This window comes from Coenobita brevimanus, chromosome 7 (genome assembly GCF_032717465.1).
Source record: "Coenobita brevimanus isolate Jiangsu-jjx chromosome 7, ASM3271746v2, whole genome shotgun sequence".
In the NCBI taxonomy this organism is placed as follows: domain Eukaryota; kingdom Metazoa; phylum Arthropoda; class Malacostraca; order Decapoda; family Coenobitidae; genus Coenobita; species Coenobita brevimanus.
In genome coordinates, this window is record NC_136960.1 from 9,863,493 (window position 1) to 9,872,566 (window position 9,074).

Genomic DNA, 9,074 nt, shown 5'->3' on the forward strand with positions numbered 1-9,074 from the left:
TCTTAAATAACTCATTTCCGCGGCTCTCACTCTTGACTTGTGTCCTTCCAACAACGTCCAAGCTTCACTTCCGTACGTTAGAGTTGGTATCACAATACTGTCATGTAGTAACTTTTTCACTTCCATGCTCACTTCCCTGTTTCTTATCACTGCTTTCAAAGAACCAGCAACCTTTCTTCCCTGCTGTACCCTTTCAAGCACTTCACCCTCCAAACCTCCATCCTTACTCATCACACTACCCAAGTACTTAAACGTACTCACATTTTCCAATTCCTCACCATCCAACCTCGCTGTACATTCACTGACTTCACCTCTCTCAAAGACCATCATTTTACTCTTCCCTACATTCACCTTTAGATTCCGTTTCTTACACACTCTCTCAAACTCATCCACCAAGCCTTGCAGCTCCCCTTCGTCTTCACTCGACAACACAGTATCATCTGCAAACAACAGTACAGGGAGTTTCCAGACACTATCCTCTCTCACCAGGGCCACTCCAACATCCACTACCCTACCTTGTACCTCTTTTATTACCCCATCCATGTACAGATTGAACAACCATGGAGACATGACACATCCCTGTTTCAACCCAACTTTCAAAGAGAAAAATTCACTTAGTTCACCATCCACACGCACTGCAGCCTTCGCACCATCGTACATACTCTTCACAGCATTCAACAACTTCCCATCTACTCCATATATTCTTAACACTTTCCACAATCCTAGTCTATCCACCCTGTCATATGCTTTCTCCAAATCCATGAAAGCCGCATACAACTTCTTTCCCTTCTCTAGAAACTTTTCCACTAAAGATCTGAGAATGAATATCTGATCTACACAACCTCTTCCCTTCCTAAAGCCCCCCTGTTCTTCTCCAACTAATTTCTCTGTTCTTTCTCTAACTCTGTCAATAAGTATCCTACCATACACTTTTCCTATTATACTAAGAAGACAAATGCCCCTATGATTACCACACACTTCTTTTTCCCCTTTTCCTTTGTACAAGGGAATAATTATACCTGACTTCCAATCCTCCGGGACTCTACCTTCCTCCCAGGCCAATCTGCACATCTTCCACATCCATTCTACTACTATCTCTCCCCCATGCTTCAGCATTTCACCACACACTCCATCAATTCCTGGGGCTTTCCCTGATTTAACTTTCTTCATTGCTTCCACAACTTCTATCCTACTGATTTCTTCCTGTCTTCTCACCTCCCTCCTTCTCCCAGCCATTCCCCAGCCACTTATACTCGCATTACTTCCATCCTCCACGTTCAACAATTCCTTAAAGAGTTCTCTCCATCTGCTCACTTTTTCTCCCTTCTCCACTAGTAATCTACCATTTTTATCTTTCACTCCCCTGCTAACTTCCCTTCCACCCTGTCTTACTCTTTTCACCTCTTTCCAGAACATTTTCTTACAGTCTTTGAGAGAGGTGAAGTCAGTCCCTCCACTTTTTTCCTTTATTTATTCCTTTATTTATTTATTTATTTATTTATGATAAATATTTGAAAACTATGCTTGCATGCTTCATTAGCTTAAAGAAAAAAAAAAAATTATTTGGAAGAATGTAACCATACCAGTTGATAAGTCGCACCGAAAAATAGTTGGTTTGGAACACTGGGGCTCAGTTATGTTTAAATGCCGATGGAGACCGCTTTCAAAACTTGATGCAATAGTGAGTAAAACTGTAATGAAGAAAATAAGTTCAAAGTTTCGCTTGCATCGGTTTATTAATAACACAAATATTGACATTATTCCGGGAGCACAAAGTATTAATTCACCCTGTGTGTGTGTGTGTGTGTGTGTGTGTGTGTGTGTGTGTGTGTGTGTGTGTGTGAACCTTGCTCTTTGCTGTCCTTATCGTAATTCTCGTAGTCCTGTGGTAATGGTGCCCAGAGATGGCTACCTAGTGGGAGCCAGCCTGCCCCATTTTTCCTCCTTTTTGATGTTGCTTTGTTATCATTAGGTCAAGACAGAACTACATTTTTAATCTGCGTAACCAGATCTGCACACAGGTATCTAAACTTATTTTTAATTTTGAAATAATTTATCTTTGTTTATTTGAGATCCCATGAAGGAATAATAACAACGGATGAGGAAAGAGATGATGAGGGAATTACAAGTGAATGAAGGATTAGAGTGAATGATGACAGCCATGACGTGAAGTGAAGAATGGAGAGAGCGGGTCGAGGCCTTTCACCCTCTCCCTCCAACACCTTGTGTGGCGGCGAGTTGTGAAGGATTTGTCAGTGGGTCTACCTCAGATAATGTGGGCAAATCTTTATCATACCCACACTCAAAAACGCACTGGTTTCATGGAATTTCTGAAACTAGTCTGTCATTCTCTAAAACCATAGTTACTCAAAGGTCTCTCGGTCACACAGTCCATCATCTCCAATTCTTTGTCCACATGCTCCTAACTACACATCCCAAGTAACACACCTCTGTTTGTATTTTCCTGTACGGATATTTAGCTTTGTACAGTTACGTCATTATATCTATAGTTATTCAACCTTTCTCTGTGGAGCCTTGCCTTTGCAACCTGTCTTGTATGTACCGGGTAAGTGTTTTTATCAGTTATATTATTTCATTATGTACAAGTTTCCTTTTTCTTTTATTACAGTTGTTCACTCATATCTCATTATATAAACATTCACATCTAAAGTCAGACATCTTTATTTGTATACCTTTATTCTGATTTGCTTACAGTATAAAGAGTATACTCAGTTCACTGTGCGTGATTAAGTTCACTTCTTAGGTCTATTAATATTCACAAGCCGTTACTTACATCACCATTCCCTCCTTTCTGCCTTCACATTCGTACATTCACTACCTCCTACATACATACGTTACCAGCATACCTATACCTACACCTCCCACCTTACTCATTTCATACTCATTTCTTCCCTAGTCCTCACCTCCCACTAACACACCCCAGACCGAGGAACATATTCAGACCCACATGTCACATCTCACACTCCAAATCCTCGTCCCTATACATCTCACTGTGTCCATTTCGAACCACACCACCACATGGCTTCCCTGTCTCAATACATGTCCACAAATCTCACTCCGGATACATTACATCCATCTGATTATTAATGCTGATGATATCGGAGAGGGATAAATAAAGATAGAGAAGTACTACGTGAAGGAGGGCAGCCTGGGACGAGGGAGGGTAAGGTGATCATTTGTTATCGAGACTGGTAGGCGTTTTCGTCATGATCATCTTGTTGAACTTTGGGACATGGTATCTGTTAATAAACTCCTTAGACGGCATGCTTGTTTTTTCGCTTGGCCTCCTATCCTAATTTGAAGCCTCGAAATAACCAGTGTCACTGATTAGAGCGTGACACCTTACGTGATGAATGAAATCGAAGTCACACCTACTGTTACTGTCTGCATTTTTATTTTTTTTTTTATGGTTGGTCAAGAATCAGAGCTGATTTTAAGAACCTGCATTACTCCTCTCCACTCATCACGATTTTCCGTGTACTTCTTCCCTCCAGCAACATGCAACACAGTCCTCCTAATATTTTTTGCCGCCTTTTCTACAGATTTTCTTGAAACGATTGCATTTATTTCCTTCCTGATCCTGCTTCTGTGCGGTTGAGTGTGTTAATCCTATATAATGTTTCCTCCTCACAGCTGCTAATCCAGTGAAGCGATCCCATTATCCTTGTGTGGAGTGTGTTTCTCTTATATGATACGAAGAAGGGAAGATTCTCTCAGCAACCAGTTCAGCAGAGGGGACGCTTATCAACTCTCTCCTTCTCTTCCAGAGGGGCGATGGATAAGGTTATGTTGTAAAGAGACTTCGGAAAGTTATTGTCACAGCCACCCTAGACCATCTACAATAAGGTGTTTGACAATAGTGAAACGTACAGTCATGTGAACATAGGACTACTTTATAGCTGATGTAACTGTTTCACGATTCACATGCCAACCAGGAGAAATGAGTATAAGTAATTCCCAAATGCCAGATTTTATCAGGAATTAATGTCTGTTCTAAATCACAGCTCTAGCCGCCAGAAATTGCCGTGGCGCATCAGGTCAGGAGAAATCTTATCACAGACGTCGCAACCTGCCTTTGAAGGTGCTTATTTGTGTGGTAGTTACTGATTACTACGTTGATGTTAGCCGCCTCTGCACCGTCTAGACAACCTTTGATGCTAGGACAGTAAATAATTGGTTTGTCACGTCACCACTGCCCTCATCCACTCTCCTCCCACCCCCCACCTCTCACGTCACATACACGTCACCTGTCATCTCACGTGTCACGCCTCCATTGTCTCCCTTTCCCCGCCACTCACCTCACCCAAGATGCATTGGTAACGCCGCCAGTGTCTTCTACGTTTACACAGAGATAAATTGATTGATTGATTGATAAAGATATAAATAGATGAATGGACGGATTGATAAATAGATAGGTATATAGATAGACAGATAAATAGATACATAGATAGGATGCTAGATAGATAGACATGACGATGTTCTGCTGTCTGATCCTGCCTGTTGCAAAGGTACACAGCTAAAACCCCTGTAATTAAAGCCAGGAAATACGAAGAGAATTACGTGTACGGTATAACTGTGATGAGGCGGCAGTACACATTTCCAGATTTTGCTTGTGTCCAGCTGGTGAACAGCATAGTTATCACCGTTTACGTGGCAGTAATTCTGATACTACCATCATAAGTTCTCATTCAGTCCACTTGTTAGTATATATTTCATGTATTCTGAGTATTTTCATTATTTTTTTTCATTTCCTTTGCTTTCGAAGTTTGTTGTTTATGTTATTTGACTTTCCTTTTATCCTTCAAATGAGAGAGAGAGAGAGAGAGAGAGAGAGAGAAATTTTGTCAGGTAGACAGGCACAGATCTTCTGTGAACACATTTCGTACAAGCATGTAAGCACAGTATCAGATTTATTTACACACACACACACACACACACACACACTCAAATGTACAGTATGGTGTTCCGTGTATCTGATGAATTGACTCACCATAACATAGTGTGTGGCCAGGTTTACGTTTGGAGATATGACTGGATATCACACCCTCCTTCATCCTTACGTCATCCTCCTTCTTATTCTTCCCTTCACCTCTTTTCTTCCACTTACTGCATTATCCCATTTCGAGGTGATGAGATGCAGGTGGAGAAATGGGAGGACATGTGACGGTTGGTGACAGCGGTGGAGGTGGTGGTGGTGGTGGTGGTGGAGTGGAACGTGGAGGATTCTTTAGTAAAAGAATAAAAGGAAAAGCAAACACAAACAGGCATAATTTTTCTTTCCGGGTGTTACGGAAAAATTTGTGAAAACTGCGACTAATTATAAATTAGCTGGAAATAAGGATCGTTAAGCAAAAAGCTCTCCTCGTCCACCAAACCTGCCAGCCAGAACCGGCAGAAAAAGTGAGAAGGACCTCCATGGGGTAGAGAAGCGAGGTAGGAAGGGTGAGGAGATTCTGTCCATGGAGCAGGGAGAAAAGAGAGACACTTGGAGAAGATAAGGTGTGGGTGTGACTGGGTTGAGGTAAGGTAGTAATGCTGTTCGAGCTGGTAAGGATATGAGAGAGAGAGAGAGAGAGAGAGTGGAGATGTGGAGGAAAGGAGTGTGGATGACGAAGGTGTGGATGTAGGGCAGGGGAGGCAAGGCAAGGGGAGGAGAGGAAAGAGGGGGCAGTGAGAAAAACAAGAGAATGAGAGGGGACTGTTGATGGAAAGACAGTAACAGTAAAATGTTTAAACTGAGGAGTATAAACAAATCATAAAAGAACTTATACCGCGGTTTATTGATCCTGTCGAGGCTATTTGTTGTAGGGCAGAATATGGCTATGAAAACTGCGGTACTGTATCTTATTAATTCAGGTAAAGGATAGCTAAAGAATGAAGGACTAGCGGCGCTGGATGAAGAAGCGGTGTTAGGATACGTAGGCTACTGCAGAAGAGGAGTGAGAACAAGGAAAGGGAACGGAGAAAGCGAGGTGAAAGAGGGAAAGTTATAAGGGAGATGGAGGAATGTAGGGGAAGGAAGAAGAAAGCGAAGGAAGGGAATAAAATATGAGAAGAAAAAACAGATTACCAGTTTAAACTACTGAGAAGTTATGAGAGGAACACTGAACCACAAATCTGATACAGTCATAAACGTTACCAAGGCAGCTACCTCACTTACCACTGTCGTATGCTGTAAGTTATAAATGTAGTGGTAAAAAATAAAGTACCAGTAGTATTAGGCAGACGCTGACGGCGGGCTGCATTCGTTCATATAATAGTCTCCCTGACTCTGTCGGTCTCCAGCTGTGACCTCCAAGCTCTTTTGCTTAGTATTCCCAAACTTCTTTATGTGAACAGATCTTCGGTATTTTATTGCCAGCCGCGATAGCGAAGCTGGTATTGTTTTCAGTTTGTCTGTCTGTGTCTGTGTCTGTGTGTCTGTTAGCACGATAACTTCACAGCCGCTCAAAATATCATCACAAAATTTTACAGGTGTGTAGTAGGGAAAAAACCGATCACGTGTTCGAAATTGGTGAAAGCAGGTCATAGTCTGTCTGTTAACACCATAACTTCGCAAGCGCTCAAGATGTCATCACAAAATTTTACAGGTGTAATGAAAATCTCCTATGAGTATTGTTTTCAGTCTGTCTGTGTGTCTGTTAGCACGATAACTTCGCAACCACTCAAGATATCATCACAAAATTTTACAGGTGTGTAGTAGGGATGAAAATCTCCAACGAGTTCGAAACTGGTGAAAGTAGGTCAAGGTCTGTCTGTCTTTTACCGCGATAGCTTCGCAACTGCTCAAGATATCATCACAAAACTTTACAAGTGTGTAGTAGGGATGAAGATATGCGGGGTCGAAATTGGTGAAAGTAGATCAAGGTCAAGGTCATATTCCGAGCCGCGCTAGATATGTATCGGCGCGCGGCTGGTGTGATTCCCCCCTTGGAGGGATCATTTTAACGGTACCTTTCACTAACGAAAATTGCGCTACGTTGCGCCATCATAATAACTTTTATAAACCTTCCCATAATATCTACATTTTTTTTTTTGTATTACATATTTACATTGCCAGATGCGCCAGACGATTCTCTTCACGTTGGTAAACAAAGAAAAATGATTTTCGAAACCTGAAAAAATGATCCTGGCGCTTGCGAAAATATGGATATTTCATAGTGCGATGCAATTGCTTCGTTTCCACAGACGTGTACGCAGTCATTTTGCGAATTTAAGAAATGAGTCATAACTCGGGAACCGGTGGCTTGACGGGACTGGAAATTGTTTTATTCTTCAAGTTAGAGAATTTAAGCAGTACCTTGCTCTGACAGAAATTGCGCTACAATGCGCCGTTTTTGCAGTGTTATGGTAACGGTTGGGCAAACCAACAAACATACAGAAATCGGATCATTATTATCAGTAGTAGTAGTAGTAGCAGTAGTAGTAGTATTGGGGATGGTAGTAGTGGTATAGTCTAGCTGGCCATTGGTCCTTTCCTGTGAAACAAACATACCGTACGGTACTGTAAGCTAGTTCAGAAAGCCCTTTCAATACCAGATCTCTCTCTCTCTCCCTCTCTCTCTCTCTCCGGATAAATTTACATTAACAGAATCTTGCAGCGTCGACTAAGCTTCCATTAGCACCATCATAAATATTGGCGTTGTGCGCGCCAAGACTCACTCCAACATAACCATACCGACTGTGGCTGTAACAGATATAGTGGCGAGGAGCAGTACGTCAGGATGAGATGAGGCCTGTTTGTGATTATAGTAGGACTCGCGCACGTTTGCGGCTGTGGTGTGGCCCGCACCTGTGTACAATGGTGCCACGTTTCCCCAACTTGCGATGTGAAACGGAAGCTATTTATGTACAAGGCATCACAAATTCGATAAATTCAGATGAATAAAACTTACACTTGTGTATTTTGATGGATGAATCAACAGTAATCTTATTATGCATAAAATATTTATACAGTAACACAGAAACATGGCATACATATTGTACAGTGTTGCTAAAAGAAATTGTAGTCACTTTCAATGGTTTTTAGCGTAGTTTTAGGGTGGGTAATAATATCATAGTTATGGATATAAGATAATGAGCCTGAAAAAAGAAGAAATATGCCAATATCCAAAGTAAAAGAAATAATTCATGTAATTCTTGTGAGTGGCAACACTTACACACCACAGTCTGGCCTAAAATAAAGTATGTACCCCTCCGTATACCCAAGCATAGCTTGTACAGGTGTTGCTAGGGAAAAATGCTCACATTTACCGGCTTTTACCATAATTTTAAGGACGAGGAATAATCACATTTATAATCATAAGCTAATATGTAGGACAAAATGGTAGGCATATGCCAATACCGAAGTAAAAAAAAAAAAAAACATTCACTCGCGAGCGGCAACTCTTCCACACCCAGTCGGTGAGAGAGAGAGAGAGAGAGAGAGAGAGGCAGGAGAGGGGCATGCATTGAATGCATTGTCGGCATCACTAAATATAACAAAACCAAATTAACAAATGAAAGCACAATTATAAATAACTCATAAAAGAATCAAAAGTACTCAGGGTGGCTCACATTTCCCGCCAGGAGAGAGAGAGAGAGAGAGAGAGAGAGAGAGAGAGATAACGGTATAGAAAACGTGGGAACACTGTACACAGGTGCGGGCCACACCACAGCCGCAAACGTGGGCGAGTCCTACTATAGCCAAGCTCACGTACTTTGTCTCACTCGCACGCACTTACGCAAACATGCATCGGTCGGCGAAGTTTGCATATACATTGCGTAGACATTAATAATCTCACACATTTGCATATATTCCATTCACTAGCACGAAAGTATGTATGAATATATTCTCTTTCTTTTTCTACACCTCACAAACACTTACAGAAAAGTAGGCGTGGACAGATTGCATTTGAAACTTGTCCAGATAAAAATGGTTCGCGATCTTAAACATTTAGATTTTAGTGGACGAGGATGAGAGGACAAATGTACTGAGGTGTTCGAGGACGATACACACACACGTCAAGGCCTTATTGCATACAAACCAGAAGGACTAGCCCCCCCCCCCTCAC